Below are 21,372 nucleotides of genomic sequence, written 5' to 3' on the forward strand. Positions count from 1 at the left end.
ATATCTTCGTGCTATAATAATCAAGGTGTTAAAATTGGAAATTAGGGCCAAACTCCATGTGGGTCATATTATTTATGGTAGTTGATATTTTTATTGGATCCCTCTCATTGCGAGGTGTAGGATTGATCTAAATATCATCCGAATCCGATAAGTATTTATGAAGTTATGAATTTATTTATGTTATGGACAAATTGTTAAGTCAACCAACAACTTATGTAGGCTCAGAAGCCCAATAGTTATGTCAATTCAACCTCTACGTTTTATTACAAATAGAAGAGGACTTCAAGTAATTTCTACACACACTTTGATCTCTTCCTCTCTCTACTTGTCTTTTGGTTTCAGTAGGAGGAGAGATCCTAAGGAAAAGCCGGAAAAAACGGAACTACCAGAAAAGTCGGAAAGTATGGAACTATTAGAAAAGTCGGAATAGATGGAAAAGTCGGAAAAGTTGGAAAAAAGTTGGAACTGCCGGAAAATTTGGAAACACCGGAAAAGCTGGAAATACCAGAAAAGCCAGAAAAGTTGGAAAAGTCAGAAAATCTGGAAATGTCGGAACTTTGGGAACTACTAGAAAAGCTGAAACTGCCAGAAAAGTCGGAACTACTCGGAACTGTCGAAACAGTCGGAGCATCTGTCTCCGAAGGAAGGCGGCATGATGTATGAGATCATGGGCAGAATAATAAGCAACATGATGATATGAGCATGGGCAACATAATGATGCATGATGATATGAGTATGCGCAGCATGATGTATGAGATCATGGGCAACATAATAAGTAGCATGATGATATGAGCATGGGCAGCATAATGATGCCTGATGATATGAGCATGGGCAGCATAATGATGAACAAGATCATGAGCATGGGCAGCTTGATGAGGAATAAGGCCATGGAAGATGCAGCATGATGAGCAGCATGAATATGAGAACAGCTCAGTCATTAAGGTTCAACACATGTGACAACACAATAAGGTGTCACAGAGTAATGTGCACCAAATAGACGAGATGGAGCACTATAATATGTGAACGAGTCACCCTAGAGAATGAGTTGAAGTAATATGTCTTCAACTGATCTCATGCTGATATCAAAAGTCAAAGTGATTGACTTCTATATTAAATGTACTATCTCTCTCACTTTATCTGTTGAACTTTAAAGAACATAAAAGAAGAATTAATCAGGGGTTTCACCACATTGGGGTTTGTTCTTAGCTAGCAGCACATCTTGTGTCCTCCTGCCTTGGTTTGTCTTCTATGATTTATATTTATGTTCTATCTGCAGTTTACTTTATGCTCATGTGATTTCTAATGTGGAAAAGAAATTGAAATAAATTGCTCTAGCATAGAACATACCTAAAATTAACATGGTATCAGAGCTGAGGTGAAGACAATGCCCAAGCAAGAGTGAAAGAGTAATCACCAAAGACAGTTGGGACAAGGACAAAATGATCAATGGGTTCCTCATCCCTCTTCAAATTCACTGAGGGTGAAGTGGAAGCAGAGAATATTATCATAACAGCACAACAAAAGTTTCTGATGGCCTTCGTAAAGAAGTACGGATCTAAGGGTGGAAGAAAGGCAGATGCCTTGGCTACAATAAGTTTAGCCATCATATGAAGTACTGTTCGAGTGGTAGAGACACATCTCCCGATGAAGATAACAATCAATCTAGGGACATCTTCAATGATCAAAATGCAGGTCATCAAGGAAATGGTCAACTCTTCAAAGAAAGCTAGGAACCCCGGGCACTTCATCGGATAGATAATCGTGGGATTATACCTGGACCCAGTGCCACCTATCTCGGAAGGATGTTTGTAATGCTATCCCTCAACTGAATGGGGATAACTCAATTCATTTACAGAATCTCTTTTATGTACCTGATCACTAGAAGAACCTGGTGTCCATCTCGGAAATGGAAGTCAAAGGTTTCAAGGTGGCACTCATCGATGGCAAGGTACGTGTTTGAAAATAGATTTTTCAAAGATGTTTTAGAGTTCAAGGTTGTATCAAGTCCACTGGGGACCATGTTGGGCCTCAGTTTTGATCTTATTTTGCTTTGAGAAACTTACCTAACCATCTATTTATCCCTCATTTTCACTCCATCCATTCCATTTTAATGAATATTTGATGTCTAATCAGGTATTTAGCTTTAATTTGTCAATTTCTAAAGTTTTTATAAAAGTTTGATTTTAAGTGCAATTTTGGCAATTTCAGAAATTCCCGTAATCACTTCATGGTTGATATGGATGCAGGCCACTTCAGCACGAATGGGATACATGAATGAGAAGCTTGGGAACTAGGACCAAGCCACCTATGCTTGGTTCCAACAGAACGAGCTTTATTATGCCTATTTGGAGCTAGTCAATCATGACTAGTCATCCAGATATCCCATCTAAATAGGGCAGTTTTGGGATTCCATGATATTAGTCATATTTCTTGGGATGAGGGAGGTGGATTCGACTTGGATAGGTGGCTTAGAGTAGATAAGATTGTTAGAGTAAATGTAGATCAGTTGGTTTTATGAAACTCCTTATTTAAGAGCCACAACTTTGATAGCTCAACAGATTGACTTATGATACTTTTATGCTGTAATATTTTTGGTTTGAAGACTTGTGTTACTCTCATTTTTGCTGCTCAATACATGGATGTGTGACTGATATAAAAGCTTCTGATATCATCTTCAAAAGTGTGCAAGGCAAGGGTGGAGGGCCCCCACTCCAAGCTAAGTACACTTCCAAGTTAAACTAGTTTTATTTCATTGCAAATCTGGTTGATGGTAGCTTTAGTTTTTCAAAGTCTTATTTCAGATTGCCTTATGGTTATTCATAGTGATTGATTTCATTTGTTAATGGTTTATTCATCATCTAATTGAGTTGGAAAACAAGTGTTCAAGTTGGGCATTCCCTCTATGAAATGGTGAATCAGAACTAGTCTCTTTTGTTTACATGCAAATAGTTTGTTTCCATTTAGATTTATATCTTGAGATGAATGAGTTATGATGGAAAACTTTAAGTGTCTCTTAAGTTAAGAGCCTTTTTCATGTGTAATTTATGCATCTTGAGTTTTTGGTTACAATCTCTAATTCATTAAGTAATAACTGAGGTGGAAGTGGACTTCTTGAGTTCAAGAACCCTTTCAATGTTTTCTCTTTTGAGCTGATTGAATTAGAGTTATCAGATATATTCTCTTTAGTTTTTAATCATTTATCTTTCAAAATTTGGTTATATTAGATCTTCACAAATAGTGAATTTGCCTCAAAGGATAAACAACCCGGATTGATAGTAAATAATTGTGTTAATTTAGGAACATAAATTAGCTCAACATTTTGGCGCCGTTGCCGGGGAGGCAAATATCGGCATAGTCAATAGAGAGATAAAATCCAAAATACACAAAAACATTAGTTACATTTCATTTCTTTAATTATGTTTCTTTATGCTTAGAAATAGAGATGCTAGAAGTAGATTTCCCAAAACAAACCCCCCCAACAAAAACATAAAATAAAAAAATAACTACAAAATCCATTTGCAAGACAAGATCTAAAGAATGATGTTAAAGAAATCATTTAGAGAAGGAGGGTATGCTACCACAAAACTATTTTCAAGTCCTTGTCCTCAATTTAGAATGCTCACTAGGGTTGAATCTCTATGTCAAAGGATAGAAGAGCAACAAAACATCCATGAAGATGATCCATGGGAAGAGAACCTAGAACTTTCTTCTAGCTATCTTTGTGAGGAGGTGAATGAATCATGGATCACAGGCAATGAAGATCAAACATTAGAGCCAGAAATTGAAGAATTTCTAGCAAGTATATCACACGATCCCTTGTGCATACAAGATTTTGAACAAGTACCACAAGAAGAGTTTTGTGCTATGACAATTAATGAGAACCAAGCAGACAAAGATCATCTTAAAACTTGGTTTCAACTAGTCATTAGCTCAGAACACTACTCCATTATTCAACATTCTTTCTCATCAAATCTTGATCAAATAAATTTTCATGTCCAAACATACATTAAAGCATATTTTTCAAATTTGGATATGAGCTTACTTATGATCTTGTTACGATAATGGATGCATTGGAAATTCTCTTATACTTGAGGGAATGAATTATTTTTCTAAAATAGGATAGAATAGAATAAATAAACAAGTAGAATGAACTCACAATAAGACTTCCATAATAAATTTGTTTCAAACAATTTCTTCAAATCATTGTTCAATATTCATTTGAAAGGACTACATGGCAAAATGCAGTAAGACCAAGCCTATTTTGGGTAACCATATAGGATCATTTTGAAATCATGGTTTATTTTACATATCTCTTGAAATCTAGTTTTGGAATCCATTTTGAAATTTTCAATTTATGTCACAATAAAAATGTGATCAAAATCAAAACTAGGTCTCAAGTGAAATGTTGAAAACAGAGTTAGTACACCCTATATTTGAAGTGTCTAATGGAAACATTTTTATCGGAAATTCATAGGGAAGATAGCCCTTTGAATCTAGTTTCCAAATCAATTTGAATCACTTCAATCAAGTATTATATGAAAAAGTTATTCTTGAAATACTAACTGCTTGTCGAAAAATCTGCAAGGTGACAATTCTAGGTCTTGACTGTTCATTGGCATATTTGAAATATAAAATCATATTATTTTCAAAACCTGTTTATATGGGAGATATATATTCAAGTCTAGTTTAAGACACAATTTGAATCATCCCATTTGGAGGTGAAATGAAAAAGTTATGCCACATTTAGTGACTGAATGTCTTCAAACCAGCATAGTAAAACTCTGCCTCCTAGGCCTGTTCATCACCAATTTTGTGATATCAAGCCTAAGAATTTTTAAAACCTGTTTCTACTAGAAATAAAAAAATGAATCTACTTTAATATCCAAGTGGAATCACATTGATCTGATCTTTATCAAAGAAGTTACGCTTCAAATAGTGACTGTTGGTCTAGTTACAAATTCACAAGCAGCCCTATCAAACATGGCACTCCTTATAATTTTTACCATATCATTTTAAACCATTTTGAAAACTTGTTTATACTGGAGGTAGCCATATGAATTCACTTCAACTTGGCTTTGGAATCACTCTAATAGGATATCAAACGAATATTTTGTAAACAAAATACCGCTAGGAGGTCTAGGTTGGCCGCCATTCCTCAAAGGGGTAAATAAATGCATTATGTTTGTCTATCATATTTGGACTTGTTTTCTAAGCAATTTTTGTAATGATTTACATGTTTATTGGAAGAAGAGAGACTTTACACCTCTCTTCCTCCATCATTTAATGTTGTATTGCAGGCAAGTGCTATGTTTTTGCAGGTCATAGGAAGAATGAAGGAGTGAACTCCATGGATGAAGTAATTTTCCAAATCAAATTCATATTTCAGAATATGAATACAAATGTTCAAGTCAAAGAAAAGAGAATATACACCTGAGGTTGAGTTCATTCAATGAAACTCAAACTCTTGAAGCTTGCTCTTCAATGCTGACCAACAGCACCACCAAACCCTACAACATGATCGAGATCAAGGCAAAAAGACATGAAGACAATCATTAGAAGAAGCAGTCAAGTTCAGTACTATGTCAAGTCACATCAATATTCAAAGAAGACTTTCATATTGAATTCATATTGTTAATGATTTGATCATCATCATTTGTTCATGATTTGAATTCATATTGTTCATCATCCATCCTGTATGATAAGCTCCATGACCAAGCATGTTGAAGTCCAGACTTACTACTACATTATGACTTCAATATAACCTATTTCCATAAGCTTTTCATACATCCCTACTCCATTACACCTTACCTCCATCTAGAAAAAAAAACAAAAAAAAAAAAAGGGGGAAAAAGATATATGAAAAAAACAAAAGATAAAAAATAATTTGTTTGCTGGTGAAAACCAGGCAACTGGCACCAAGCAAACAAGAATTCATAGGGGAAAACCAGGGAAACCTGGACTCTATGAATTCTATATTCTTGTTTTACTATTCTCACATAATTTCAATGCAGGACCTTTCCACAATTGACTTGAGGACAAGTCAAACTTTCAGCAAGGGAGAGTCTTGTAGCAAGCTTTTAGCTGCCACAGCTAAGGGATTGTGTTGTCCACTTTGGACCTGAAGCAAATTTGTTGCAGCAGAACCTGAAGGGACCTGAGTTGAAACATCATTACAGAAGGGACCTGAAGCAAACATTAGTTGCAGCAGATCAAATCATTCCAGAAGCATTGCAGAGGGACCTGAGATGAAATAGTATTGCAGAGGGACCTGAAGCAAACTTAGTTGCAGCAGAACCAGATCAGAACCAACACAATATACCAGAAGCATTGCAGAGGGACCTGAAAGGAAAACATTATTCAAAGGGACCTGAACAATTCAAGAAATGGAGCATAGTGAACAAGGAGCAGTAATAAAAGTCTACTTTTCATCTATCCACAACATTCAACATTCCACCTGTACAAACAGCATTCAACATTCCACCTGTACAAATAGCATTCAAGGGAGTATATTCATAGCCATTTTGTGCTTGAAATTCAAATTTTTTTTTAGAAACTTTTAGTTTTGATCTAATTGAAGTTAGTATCTGCAAATATTCATTAATATTCATTCCCAATATATACCCCAACATCCCTATACATATTCCATTTCACTCACATACATTCCCTATACATCTTTTTAATAACCCTAGGTATTTTCCTTAAACGCAAAAGGATCAAGCTAGGACAACTCTTTTCACCTGCACATGAACTCAGAGCATTAGAATGGTTATAATTTTAAACATGACCCCAATGGTCATTTTAAAATTATAAAGCTATGTTATAAAAGGTATGCGCTATATAAGTCAAAAAGAAAGAAAAAAGAAGAGCATTAAACATAAGTTAGTGGAGGCCGTAAGTATGTGTTATATAAGTAAAAAAGCATTAAACATAAGTTTATGGAAATGCTTATAAAGTTTATATATGAACGCTAAAGTTATTTTCTAAAAATACTTTAGCCATATGGAAATGCTTATATACACAAATCAAAAAGCGCATATAACATAGTTATAAAGGGCAATGGAATGATACATGTGGAGGCCGTAGGCATTCAAATACGATGGTAAGAGAGGATGATATTTAAACAAGTTATGGCATATATATTTCAAAAGCACCAAACTATGGTATAACATTTAAAATGCAAAGGTTATGAAGTTAAACCATAAGCTTTGGGCGCATATCGTAAGGAATGCAAGGAATATTATTTGCAACCAGCCGAATGATAATAATCAAATATCATTGCAATGAAGGCGCACGATGGTGGCCATAATCAATGAGGACGGCCATGTAACCACGCATACCAACACCAATGAATGAAACGCAGGGTACAGTGAAGAAACGGTCATAAACCAACCTCCCCTGCGCAGTTCAAACCACAATTCCTCATTGCCATAGCTCAGAAAATCGTGTTTGAAGCCGAAACATAGTAAAAGGAGAAAGGAGTGTATTGAGGTGATTTTAAAGACAAAATCTGAGTCGTATGAGTGGAGAAAGCCGAGTTTTGCAAGCAAACAAGGTAAGACTGGAGTTTATTTCGCTCGGCGACTGTAGATATGTATGAGTCCTCGCCATTAACTCACAGATTTTGTTGCTTTGCCACCAGTTCGACTGACCGAAGAAGGAGGGATTTGAAGTGCTTGTTTGCATCCCACGCGGCCAGTGACAGTCAGGTAACACTAAAACCGGGATAACTCCAAGTGTGCAGCATGTATGGATAAACTAAACAGATTTTTATGCGTAAATTATGGTGTAGAAACAGTGGTCAATCGCCCAGCATTTAAGTTTTAAACATTGCATGCATAACACGATAATCATTTTGAGTTAAATATGGAATATGAAGTCGTAAACCCGGAGAGTTAGTTTGAGTAGGAGAAGAAGGAAGCGTTAAAGGCTATTTATGTACGCACTGCTTGTTTACTGTTGTTTCATATTCCTTTTTGTTGTGCGCAATTGTCATTGGCTGCCAACAGAGGAACGCATAAATCATGGAGTGTGTGAAACAGATTGTTAAGGGTTGTTATATGTGAGCGCTGCTTGTTACAACCATTGTTGCATTTAACCTTCATTTTGTTGCGCGCTAAGTCTCTGTCATATGCATGTGAATATGTGGATTGCTCAGAACAGAGGACGCATTAAATCACAGAGTGTTGTCATATGTGTTGTAGAACGCATTAAATCAGATTGTTGAAGCATTGTTATATGTGTATGGGCTGCCAAACCAAGAACGCATTGGTATATGCCGAGAAGGGTGGATTGTCAAATAAAAAAACAGAGGAATGTTGTAGATTGTGCATATGCAAAATAAGTCAAATGCATTCATGCCTTAATGCGCCCTGTGTATCGAAATTTTAATGTATTTGTGCCATATACAGAGGATTGAAATGCGTAGGAGTGCCTGCATACATGCTATGTTGACTGCAGAACTGAGTTGAATATCAAAATTTGCATTGTTTGTGCCTTGAAGCCGAGAGTTTTATAGTCTGCATTTTAAAAAATTTTGTTTGACATTTGTTATAAGCAGTGAGTATGATGAGGCCGAGCGAATGTGATTAGTCCTCTAGGCTTATAACGCTGTCAATTGAATCCATGTGCAGTATTTTCTATATAACACAGTCATATTTTTGTGAAAAAAAATGATGAAATGGATAGGCCGAGAATGTTCTGGAGTATTTGTTGAGAGGCCGAGAGTAATTTGCCATATTATACAGTCAATTTTCTTGAGAATTTGTTGAAAGGCCGAGAGCAATTTGCTGCATTACACAGTCATTTTTTTGTGAATAGGCAGAGAATGTTTTTGAGGATCTGTTGAGAGGCCGAGAACAAAATTTTTAGTTGAATGCCAAAATTTGCATTGTTTTAATACAAAAGTCTTGTGAAAATGATTGAAACAAAGAAACAGGAGCATAGGCCAAGGGCAGCACAGATATATCATCAGGGGTTAATCAAAATCTTAGTGGAACACCAGGTGAAATCAAAGGGCCTAGAATGGAAAGAATTCATGAATAAAAATCATTTTACTGAACAGCTTATTACAGGACAAAGTAGAACAGGAGCATGATGAATTCTCCTTTATATCTAAGAACAAGAGCTAGAAATATGGCCATGCATGAAACTGAAACATCTGTCATGTCTGTTCCTAGGAATAGGAATTCTATTGATTTTGAAAAAGAAGTAGAAGCATATTCTCCTAGAAAACCAGAAGAACAGGATATGGCACAAGAACCCCTTGAAAGGGATTCCACATATGATAATGATGCAGGAGAATCATTAATGAAAACCACCCAGGACTTTGAAAAGGAAATTAATTTGGCCAAAATCCAAGACTTAACTGATCAGATAGAAATAAGCAAAATTGTGGAAAAGCAATTAAAAACAGAGAATAAGGCACAGAAAAAGGACAATGCAAAGCTAATGAAAACAAATGAAAAGTTACAAGAAGAAATAAGCAGGTTGAAAAGGAGAAATGAATTGCTTTCCAAACAGGCATTCAAATGGTTAAAGGACAAAAATATGTGGCAAGCTAAATATGAAAAACAAAAGGTTAAAGCAGCAATGTTGAAGGTAAAGCAGGAATCAGAATTTGATTGTTTGAACAGGGAAACAGCAACAGGTACAGCATCCACTTCAGAGGGCAGAAGGTCCAAGAGAAGCAAGCAAGCATGGGGACATGCTTGATCATAAGCATGGGAGAGATGTTGGGCCTCAGTTTTGATCTTATTTTGCTTTGAGAAACTTACCTAACCATCTATTTATCCCTCATTTTCACTCCATCCATTCCATTTTAATGAATATTTGATGTCTAATCAGGTATTTAGCTTTAATTTGTCAATTTCTAAAGTTTTTATAAAAGTTTTATTTTAAGTGCAATTTTGGCAATTTCAGAAATTCCCGTAATCACTAAAATGGTTGATATGGATGCAGGCCACTTCAGCACGAATGGGATACATGAATGACAAGCTTGGGAACTAGGACCAAGCCACCTATGCTTGGTTCCAACAGAACGGGCTTTATTATGCCTATTTGGAGCTAGTCAATCATGACTAGTCATCCAGAAATCCCATCTAAATAGGGCAGTTTTGGGATTCCATGATATTAGTCATATTTCTTGGGATGAGGGAGGTGGATTCGACTTGGATAGGTGGCTTAGAGTAGATAATATTGTTAGAGTAAATGTAGATCAGTTGGTTTTACGAAACTCCTTATTTAAGAGCCACAACTTTGATGGCTCAACAGATTGACTTATGATACTTTTATGCTGTAATATTTTTGGTTTGAAGACTTAATTTGAAGACTTGTGTTACTCTCATTTTTGCTGCTCAATACATGGATGTGTGACTGATATAAAAGCTTCTGATATCATCTTCAAAAGTGTGCAAGGCAAGGGTGGAGGGCCCCCACTCCAAGCTAAGTACACTTCCAAGTTAAACTAGTTTTATTTCATTGCAAATCTGGTTGATGGTAGCTTTAGTTTTTCAAAGTCTTATTTCAGATTGCCTTATGGTTATTCATAGTGATTGATTTCATTTGTTAATGGTTTATTCATCATCTAATTGAGTTGGAAAACAAGTGTTCAAGTTGGGCATTCCCTCTATGAAATGGTGAATCAGAACTAGTCTCTTTTGTTTACATGCAAATAGTTTGTTTCCATTTAGATTTATATCTTGAGATGAATGAGTTATGATGGAAAAATTTAAGTGTCTCTTAAGTTAAGAGCCTTTTTCATGTGTAATTTATGCATCTTGAGTTTTTGGTTACAATTTCTAATTCATTAAGTAATAACTGAGGTGGAAGTGGACTTCTTGAGTTCAAGAACCCTTTCAATGTTTTCTCTTTTGAGCTGATTGAATTAGAGTTAGCAGATATATTCTCTTTAGTTTTTAATCATTTATCTTTCAAAATTTGGTTATATTAGATCTTCACAAATAGTGAATTTGCCTCAAAGGATAAACAACCCGGATTGATAGTAAATAATTGTGTTAATTTAGGAACATAAATTAGCTCAACAGACCATTTCCATTGGCTCAGCACCAGAGGTTTGTGAGTCAGATGGTGATCGGGATGCCTGAATTCAAAAGAGCATGAAGGTACATGTCTGAGATGTGCCAAAGGAAAATATTATAAGGGGACCATTCCCTTCATGCCACAGGTCCACAGGTTTGGAACAACCTGAGGAGTTTGAGATTCATGATTGGGAATCTCACGTATGTAGGTAGTAGAAAGCCCTCTATGGCTTGAAGCAAAACACCTTGGGCGTAGTATGAGAGAATTGATAACTGGTTGATGAAGTTAAGATTCACTTGGAGTGAAACCAATCCAAACCATTATCCGAAGATTGTCGATGATAGACCTCTCATACCGGCACCTTATGCAGACGAACTATTTCTGACAGGTGTAGGCCCTCTCATTTGGAGAAGTAAGAGGGAGTTGGATTGTGGACATATGTTTTGCAATTAGCATGGTGAGCTTATATTTGGTTGAGCCTCACTAGATAGGTGCACAATCTCTCATCTTCGGGGCACAATCTCTCATGGATTGAGATACACTGCCAGAAATATGAAAGCTGCATGATTATTCGAATGTTGACTGGGTAGGTAGCCTGAAGGATCACTAGAGCACTTCTCAGTGCTGGTTCCTTTTAGATTCTCCTTCAATATCATAAGTACCACTGAGACCAGAGACATAAGTACGAGTATGACCTCGTATGAGGTTGCCTGGTTGTGGAAACTCTTTAGTGAGTACACATGATGAATACCACTGTGATTCTCTGTGATAACCAGAGGTGGGATTCGATTATTAAGGAATCCCGTATTCAATGATTCCTCCAGTGGATAGACATCAGATATTGCCTTACTTGGGATATGGTAAGTGGATGACCAAGGAGGCTCCATCATACTGAGATGATGTACAGGTCGCTACACTTTGTGAGAGCCCTGGGGAAAGATCAAATTTGTGATTTTCCCGAACGACTTGGAGTCATAGAGAGATCCTTGTAAAAGGGTCCTGCATGTTGCATACATTGAGCTTTGGGAGCTCTGGGGGCTTGCGGTTCTTATTGGAGCAACACTCGACCATAGGGTGGCTCACCCTCCCCTGGTGGTGCGCACTGGGATAGGATGATTCGCTCTCCTGTGGAAAAGATGATTCGCACCCCTGTGGACAATATGATTCACTCTCTTGTGGGACAGGATTATTCGCTCTCCTATGGACAAAATGGTTCGCTCTCCTATGGACAAGAAGATTCTCTCTCTTGTGGGAAAAGATGATTCGCTCTCTTGTGGGATAGGATGATTCGCTCTCTTGTGGACAGGATGATTCGATCTCTTGTGAACAAGATGATTCACTCTCTTGTGGGACAAGATGATTCACTCTCTTATGGGACAGGATGATTCGCTCTCCTGTGTAGCAGGATGATTAATTCTCCTGTGAGGTCTGGATGATGTGTTCTCCATGACGATTGTGTAGTAGGATGATTAATTCTCCTGTGAGGTCTGGATGATGTGTTCTCCATGACGATTGTGTACCAGGATGATTAGTTCTCCTGTGAGAATGAGATTGATTAAGTTGTCCTGTGGAGGCATCCTACCCATGCAGTGTGGGACTCATGGGAAGTACCTCTCATCTAATCAATGAGTAGGGAAATGAGGATAGGGACCATAGTAGTACCAATGGATGCATCACTGTATCTACTGTACTCCCTATGCTAGGATGACCTTCATTGATCTGGGATCAATGGTACTGGTCTGGGACCAGTGGTAGGAGTTTTACCCACTATGACATTGACTTCGGGTCGGTCGAGGATTGGTCTGGGACCAGTGGTATATACTCTAAGACTGACTTCGAGTCAGTAGAGTACTATTCTGGGACCAGTGGTAGGATTTATACCTACTATGACATTGACTTCGGGTCGGTTGAGGATTGGTCTGGGACGAGTGGTACACACTCTGACACTGACTTCAAGTTAGTGGAGAATGGTATGACACATTCTCGATCAATTCTTCTTATTCATGGTTCACCACACCTAAGTTGAGAAGAGCAGGGCCAACAGAGCTAAGCAGAGCAAAGCAAAGTCAGCAGAGCCAGCAGAGGGAAGCAGAGCCAACAACGTTGAGCAGAGGAGAGGAGAGCAGAGCCATCAGAGCTTAGTGGAGCCAAAAAAGTTGAGAAGAGCTAGCAAAGTTGAGCAGAGTAAGTGCAAGGCACTAATGGTAGAGATAATACAGTTGGACATATGGATCAACGGATGTAGTTCTCCCTAGTTGAGAGGGAGTGTTAAAATTGGCAAGTAGGGCCAAACTCCATGTGGGTGATATTATTTATGGCAGCTGATATTTTTATTAGATCCCTCTCATTAAGAGGTGTACGATTGATCTAAATATCATCCAATTCCAACAAGTATTTATGAAGTTATGAATTTATCTATGTTATGGACAAATTGTTAAGTCGACCAACAACTTATGTAGGCTCAGAAGCCCAACAGTCATGTCTATTCAACCTCTACGTTTTAGTATAAATAGAAGAGGACTTCAAGTCATTTCTAGACACACTTCAATCTCTTCCTCTCTCTACTTTTCTTTGGGTTTTAGTAGGAGGAGAGATCCTAAGTAAAAGCCAGAAAAGCTAGAAAATCCAAAACTTCCGGAAAAGACGGAATAGCTGGAAAAGCTTGAAAAGCTAGAACTACCGGAAAAGTCAGGAAAGCCAAAAAATCTGGAACTGCCAGAAAAGGCGGAACTACTGGAAAAGCAGGGAATGCTGGAAAAGCTGGAAATATCAGAAATGCCAGAAAAGCCGCAAAAGCTGAAAAAGTCGGAAAAGCTGGAAAAGCTGGAAATGTTGGAACTGTCGGAACTACCGGAAAAGCCAGAACTACTGGGAACTACCGAAACAGCCGGAGCATCTACCTCCGAAGGAATGCAACATGATGTATGAGATGATGGGCAGCATAATAAGTAGCATGATGATATGAGCATGGGCAACATAATTATGCATGATGATATGAGTATGGGCAGCATGATGTATGAGATCATGGGCAGCATAATAAGCAGCATGATGATATGACCATGGGCAGCATAATGATGCATGATGATATGACCATGGGCAGCATAATGATGCATGATGATATGAGCATGGGCAGCATAATGATGAATGAGATCATGAGCATGGGCAACTTGATGATGAATAAGACCATGGAAGATGTAGCATGATGAGCAGCATGAAGATGAGAGTAGCTCAGTCATCAAGGTTCAACACATGTGACAGTACAGCAAGGTGTCACACAGTAACGTGTAACAAATAGATTAGATGTCACACAATGATAGGTGAACGAGTCACCTTAGAGAATCAGTTGAAGCAATATGTCTTCAACTGATCTCATGTCGATATCAAAAGTCAAATGATTGACTTATATTGTAAATGTACTATCTCTCTCACTTTCTCTGTTGAACTTTGAAAAACATAAAAGAAGAATTGATCAAGTGTTTCCCCACATTGGGTTTTGTCCCTAGCTAGCACCACATCTTGTGTCCTCTTGTCTTGGCTTGTCTTCTGTGATTTATATTTATGTTCTATCTGCAGTTTACTTTATGCTGATGTGATTGCTAATGTGGAAAAGAAAATGAAATAAATTGCTCTACCATAGAACATACATAAAATTAACACAAGTAACCTTAGAAAATAAAAAATACCTACATTGGAATGTGTTTGCATTGAGCCACATATATCTATATGGACTAGCTGTAAAGGCTCTTTTGCTCTAGTGGAAGGTTTAGCAAGCTATCTCTTTTATGTTTTTCTAGAATATAGATTTCATAGTTACAATATTTTTCTTTCAGAGCATGGAGACCAATGACCATAGAATATTTCTAAAGAAAACTTAGACTCTTTAGGGGAATATGCCCATACCAAGAATTCCATAACTGTGACTCATCTATTCTTGACACATTGTGTGCAAAAGACTGTGAAAAATTTTGACTTCTAAGAGTCAATGGAATCATCTTATTCTTGGTTTTTTCAACCTTTTTTATCAATGTTCTATTGGCAGGTATGCCATAGATATAACATGTGTTTATTTGGAATATGACATCGCAACCATGTTGCATCAATTTACCTATAGTAATGAGGTTATGCTTCAGATGTGGAACATAATAACCTAAGATCAAATGCAAAAACTATCAAAGAGAATCCTGCCCAAAGATCTTTTGTCCAAACAGAGTCACAGAATAGTAGCCAGAGAAGAGCAGCAGTTGATCCAGTCATCCTAAAAGCTCCAGTTCAAGAGGTAAAAAGTTTTGATCAGTCATCTTCTTCTTTCAACTTTGAGTCAGAAGTTCAGAGATTGAAAATAGTTGTGCCTCTGGTAGAGTTTGTGAAGAATGAAGTATTTAGAAAGCCTATCCTTCAAGCCCTTGAGCTAGAAACCACACAAAAATCCACTGACTCTATTAATTTGCAAGATGATAAACCTGCCTTTTGTGCTTAGCCCCATGATTGAACTTGCTGATAATAATTCTCCATCTTTTTATGTCTCCTTGACCATTCATGATAAAATCCTTCACAATTTCCTGCTAGACATAGGGGCCAGCCACAATTTAATGTCTAAAGCTGTCATGGAAGAGTTAGGCCTTCATATCGCTAGACCCTATCATGATTTATTTTCTTTTGATTCAAGGAAGGTGAAATGTCTTGGATTGATTAAAGATCTGGCCATTAGCTTAACTCAGCTGCCCATGAAGAGTATGATGATGGATATTGTGGTAGCAGATGTCCCTCCTAAGTTTTCCATGCTGTTGTCCAGAGGGTGGATTAAGAGACTAGGTGGGACACTACAAAATGATCTATCTTATGCAATTGTCCCAATTTTTGGAGAAGAAAGAAGGAGGTTGTATAGAGAAGCACAGTTGGCATATATCATCAATGATGAGAACAATCCTACAAATCATCCCATTTATGCAGTAGACACTGATGTTGGAGCATGTATTCTCCAAATTTAAGAATCTCAGAAGGCCTCATTGCAGATTAGGAAACCAACAGTTCAGGACGAAGAAGAGCAAGGAAGTCAAGTTTAGGAGATGTTCTTTTATGGAGCATGTTCCAGGGAAACTGCAGGAGCAGGGGTGGTGCTAGTATCTCCAAAGAAAGAAAGCATTCAACTATCTTTTAAGCTGGTTTTTCAAGTGACAAACAATATAGCAGAATATGAAGCACTGTTATTGGGCCTTAATGTAGCCAAAGATAAAGGAATCAAGAATCTGAAGGTGTTTGGAGATGCTGATGTGATCATCCAGCAGGTAAATAAAACATTTCAAGAAAAGCATAGAGATGAGGTATGGAGAATCAGAGATTCCTTTGATTATTTCTGTATTTCATACTTTCCTAGAGCCCAAAATCAGCATGCTGATTCCATTGCTGTGTCTGCCAGTCTATTTATTCCTCCTATGCCTCCCAAACTAGTGTATGAAGTCCAAATGAAGTATAGGCCTTCCTTGCTTGATAATGTCCAGCATTGGAAAGTTTGTAATGATGATGATGAGTTAAATAGGTTCCTTCAAGTCATTGATGAATTTTCTGAAATGAAAATTGACCAAGATAGTGAAGCCTTAGAAGAAAACCCCCAATCCCAGCTTAGAAATAAAATTGGTAAAGACAACATTGTCCAGCTTCCTAGTAATCATATTCCTAAGGGCCTAATTCCTCTTGAAACACTGTTTGACGATAATGATGTGCCTTACAAGGCTGCCCAAAAAGAAGACCAATATGCAATCTGTAAGTATGATATAGGAAGTCCAGGTCAGCCTAAATATGTAAATTTGTCCACTCATTTGTCTGCTGATCAAAGTGCTAAATACTATAATTTAATGAGATAGTTTGCTGATGTACTTGCCTGGGAATATAGTGATTTGAAAACGTATGATAAGAACATAATTTAGCATAAAATCCCTTTGGATAAAGACACCATTACTTTCAAACGGAAGCTGAGACCGATAAATCCTATGCTTATTCCTTTGATTGAAAAAGAAATTAAAAAATTAATGGCTGCCAAGATTATAGTTCCTCTTAGATATTCCAAATGGGTAGCCAATTTGGTGGTTGTAAGGAAGAAAAGTGGAGAAATCAAATTGTGTGTTGATTTCAAAAATTTAAATGAATGCTCCAAGAAAGACAACTATCTATTGCCCAAGATGGAGCATTTGTTGCAGAAGGTGTCGGGAGCCAAAGTAATGTTTTTCTTGGATGGATTTTTAGGCTTCAATCAGATTGTTGTGCACCTAGATGATCAAGAAAACACTGCGTTCACCACTCCTTGGGGCACTTTTATGTATGCCAAAATGCCTTTTGGACTGACGAATGTTGGAGCTACCTTTCAGAGGGCTATGGATATAGCATTTATGGGAGAGAAGGACAAATTTGTGCTTATATACCTTGTTGATATAACAATTTACTCCAGTAGCCATCAAAATCATTTGCAACATTCGAAAAAAGTGTTTCTAAAGTGCAGAAGGTTTGGAATAGCAGTCAATCCCAAAAAAATCTCAATTTGCTTTAAATTAAGGAAAGCTATTAGGACATATTGTGTCTACTGCAGGTGTTCAGATTGATCCAGAAAGGGTCAAAGCAATTCAGACTTTGTCTGTCCCTAGATCAAAGAAGGATATTCAATCCTTTTTGGGCAAAATTAATTTTGTCAGGAGGTTTATTCCAAACTTTGCAGAACTGATAAATCATGTTACCTCCATGTTGAAGAAAGGGGCAGAAATCAAATGGACTCATATAGCAAGACAATATTTTGAGTCTATTAAAAAAGCTATTATAGAGGCTCCCACACTAAGCATCCCTGATTACAGCAAGGAGTTCCATATATTTTCTTTTGCCTTTGAAGACATCATTGCAATAGTTTTATTGCAGCAATATGAAGAAGGTTCAGAACATCCAGTGGCATTTTTCAACAAGAACTTGAGGGATGCTGAACTCAGGTATGATATTATTAAAAAACAGGCATATGCTCTTATCAAATCCTTGAAAGCTTTTAGAGTTTATATCCTTCATTCCAAAATAATTGCATATGTACCTTCTACTACAATAAAATATGTCTTAACACAACCTGATGCTGATGGAAGAAGGGCGAAATGGATTGCAAAAATGATAGAATTTAATATAAAGCTGAAGCCCACCGAGCTAGTCAGAGGTCAGGGGCTTGCCAAGTTATTGGCTGAAGAAAATTGCAGGTCTTTAGATATTGATTTCCTGAGCACAATTGCAGAAAATGGACAGACAGATATAGAAGAACAAGCAGTTGAAACAAAGAGAAAGCAGTCAGTGGCCGAGAGTCTAGCTTCTTGTAATGGTATGCTGAAATAATTAATTTTTTGCTGAAGCTAGAAATCCCTTCAGGATTTACTCAAAGTCAGGTCAGAACTTTAAAACTTAGAGCATCAAAGTATTGCATTATGAAAAATCCTCTCTACTGGAGGGATCCTTCTGGAATATTTTTAAGGTGTCTGGACAAACAACAGTCAATTGAAGTGATGCAGCAATTTCATAACAGCATGTGTGGAGGGCACCATTATTGGAAGACTACAACCCATAAAATTCTCAGAGCTGGGTACTATTGGCCCACTTTATTTTCTGATTTATTTTCTTTTGTTAAATCTTGTGACAGGTGCCAAAGATTTGAAGGAAAATAGCAGTTGAAGTCCTTGCCCTTAAAACCAATTCAGGCAAGAGGACCTTTTCAGTAGTGGGGCTTGGATTTTGTTGGAGAAATCAATCCACATTCCAGTGGCCAACACAGGTGGATACTAGTAGCCACTAATTATTTTACCAAGTGGATTGAAGAAGTCCCTACCAGGAAGGCTGATCATAATGTGGTCATGAAGTATTAAATTGAAAATATCTTCAGCAGATTTGGTTGTCCACATAAAATAATCATAGATAATGATGTAGTCTTCAAGGCAAAAGAACTGGTGGAAATGTGTGGTTCAATGGCTATCAAACTTGTTCATTCCACCTAATATTATCCACGGGGAAATGGTCTACCAGAATCCTCTAATAAAATTCTATTCAGGATAATTAAAAAGCTGTTATAGGACAGTAAAAAGAATTGGGATTCAAAGCTCAAGTATGTACTGTGGGCTGACAGAGTTACCATTAAAAAATCCACAAGCAATTCTACTTTCAAGATGGTATATGGCACTGACGTTGTATTTCCAATTAAGCTAGCTCTTCCTATGGCAAAATTCCTTCAAGAAGAGAAGGATGAGGAAGAATGCATGGCAAATAGGATCACTGATCTAGCAGAAATACATCAGATTAGAGAACAGCTAGTTGAAAAAGTTGCAGCACATCAGAAAAATATCAAGGAAGCCTTTGACAAAAAGGCAAAAAAATAATATTCAGATTGGTGACTTGGTTTTGAAATGGGATGCACTAAACGAGAAGAAAGGCAATCATGGGAAATTTGATGCTTTTTGGACAGGGCCTTTCATTATTTCATGGATTCAAGGGAACAACACCTTCATACTGAAAAGTATGGGAGGAGAGACAGTTTTTGATGGCCCAGTTAATGGGCGGTTTATGAAAGTTTATGTTGTTTAAGGTCTTTGGCCTTAAAGGTCGTAAATATTGTGCTTTTATCAGTTTTAGTATAGATGCAGTAGACTCCATGCCCAATGGAGCACTAGGAATTTTGGCTAATTTGTTTTCAGCTGGAAAGGCATTGATCTGCAGGTTCTTGAGACCTCACAAGGAGGATCTCATCCCTAGAAGGAGTGAGTGTTAGCTTTGCTATGTTCTTCAACATTGATGGATAAAAAGCATATTGGGCAATACTAATTTTGGTGGCAAAGAGTTTGCAGCAGTTTACTTTATCATTCCCCTTCATTTGCCTTATTCCTTTTACTCCGTTACCCCCGTTTCCTCCTTCCCTTCCTTTCTCTTTATTCTCCCTATCTTCATTATTGTTGTTTGCCTTTATAAACCCCCGATAACCTTTTAAACCCCATATTAACCTTTGTAAACCCCAATAACCCTTTAAACCCCATATTAACCTATTTTTCATTTTAACCCTGGCTCTAAAGTCTTAATCCATATAACTGCGTGCATATAAAATTATAACTGGGCGGGCCCGTACCTATCACATCATTCAACAAATGTGTGCATTAATCGTGACCGTCCGATGATCCATCGCTTGATCCAATGTTGTATGCTACCCCCACTCCCATAAACTGCACGTCGTATAACCCGCGGGGCAGTGGTTTCCCACTGCCACGCATCTTATTCCTATTACATCATGCCACCATGTACCAAAACCACCTTTTCCTGAAGAGCGGCACAGGGAAACCGCTTACCGCCCTTCCGGTATGGCTCCTCGCGTGTTAATTGTTGATCATCTTCATCGCTCGATAGCTGTCGGATCTGCTCGACAGTGATCTGATGGCCCTTATTCATCCATTCTCGTTTACACCCGATAGCCCCCTAGATCCGATCTCCGCCGTCCATTTTTCATCCAACGGTTGATATTCGCACCCATCCCTCCTTCATTTTCCACGCATATTCTGTGTGTTTGATCTGTCAACGCACACGAAGAAGGACAGAAACCATAATGTGGTACTCTTCACATAAAACCCCCAGCTACCGCATTCAACACAGTGTACCTCTGAAGGACAAGAAGGACAACCTTGAGCAGATAAACATGGCTTTTCACCTGTTTTTGAAGTACAAAAAAGCAGCAGAAAGGCCATTTTGTTCATTAAAACAATCAAATTGTATCAGAAGCCCATATCTAATTGTAAATGCGGTTGGTGGTCAGTTATTACCCCTCCACGCATGGGCCTGCAGAGAGTTTTTGTGAACAAACTCTATATATACCCAAAGGAAAACTGTAATCAGGTTGATGAATGTTATTCTAATTATAAACTTCAAATTCTGGAGACTGCAACTATTGTGACACATGCAACTTCTGGTCTTCATTTCCAGCTAATACAAGCTTCTTTTGTTGTTGATTTCTCACTTTCCACTTCTTCTTCTTATTCCAGGCTATGCCTGTCATGTATTTATTCATGTCTTGTTGATGTTTAGCATTAGAGGGGTTGTCGTCCCACCTCTGTGTTAGAATCTAGCTGTATCATTGAATTTGTATGCAGGTTTTTGTTGTTTTAATGCCAGAGATCTGTCATCCTATCTATGCATTAAGATATAGATTGACAGACCTTGTAAATGGTTGCAGCTGGTCATCTCAGGGTCTTGTACATCTATTGGTGTGATCAGTCTTCTCCATCTTCACATTTTCCCTAAAACTGTGAGTAATTGGTGGTCTAAAGCCTTGTAGTTTGGGGGTGTTCA

The 21,372-nt window shown here is 37.6% G+C and overlaps 1 long non-coding RNA gene across 2 annotated transcripts in view; it reads right to left on the reverse strand.

Moving 5' to 3' along the window:
* Positions 1–4,271: 4,271 nt before the first annotated feature.
* LOC149251624 (uncharacterized) overlaps positions 4,272–21,372 on the reverse strand; it is a 41,774-nt gene continuing 24,673 nt past the window's right edge. The window contains exons 2-3 of one of the 2 annotated variants that reach the window (XR_016265999.1): positions 5,431–5,507; positions 4,272–4,794 (exon numbers count right to left, since the gene is read on the reverse strand). This is a non-coding gene — a long non-coding RNA (uncharacterized LOC149251624). Of the gene's footprint in view, positions 4,795–5,430; positions 5,508–5,731; positions 6,340–21,372 lie in introns of those variants that run through there. The other variant, XR_016265998.1, reaches the window with a different exon arrangement.

This window comes from Pinus tabuliformis, chromosome 7 (genome assembly GCF_031772625.1).
Source record: "Pinus tabuliformis cultivar Carrire ecotype Pingquan chromosome 7, CPIR1, whole genome shotgun sequence".
NCBI classification, from domain to species: Eukaryota; Viridiplantae; Streptophyta; class Pinopsida; order Pinales; family Pinaceae; genus Pinus; species Pinus tabuliformis.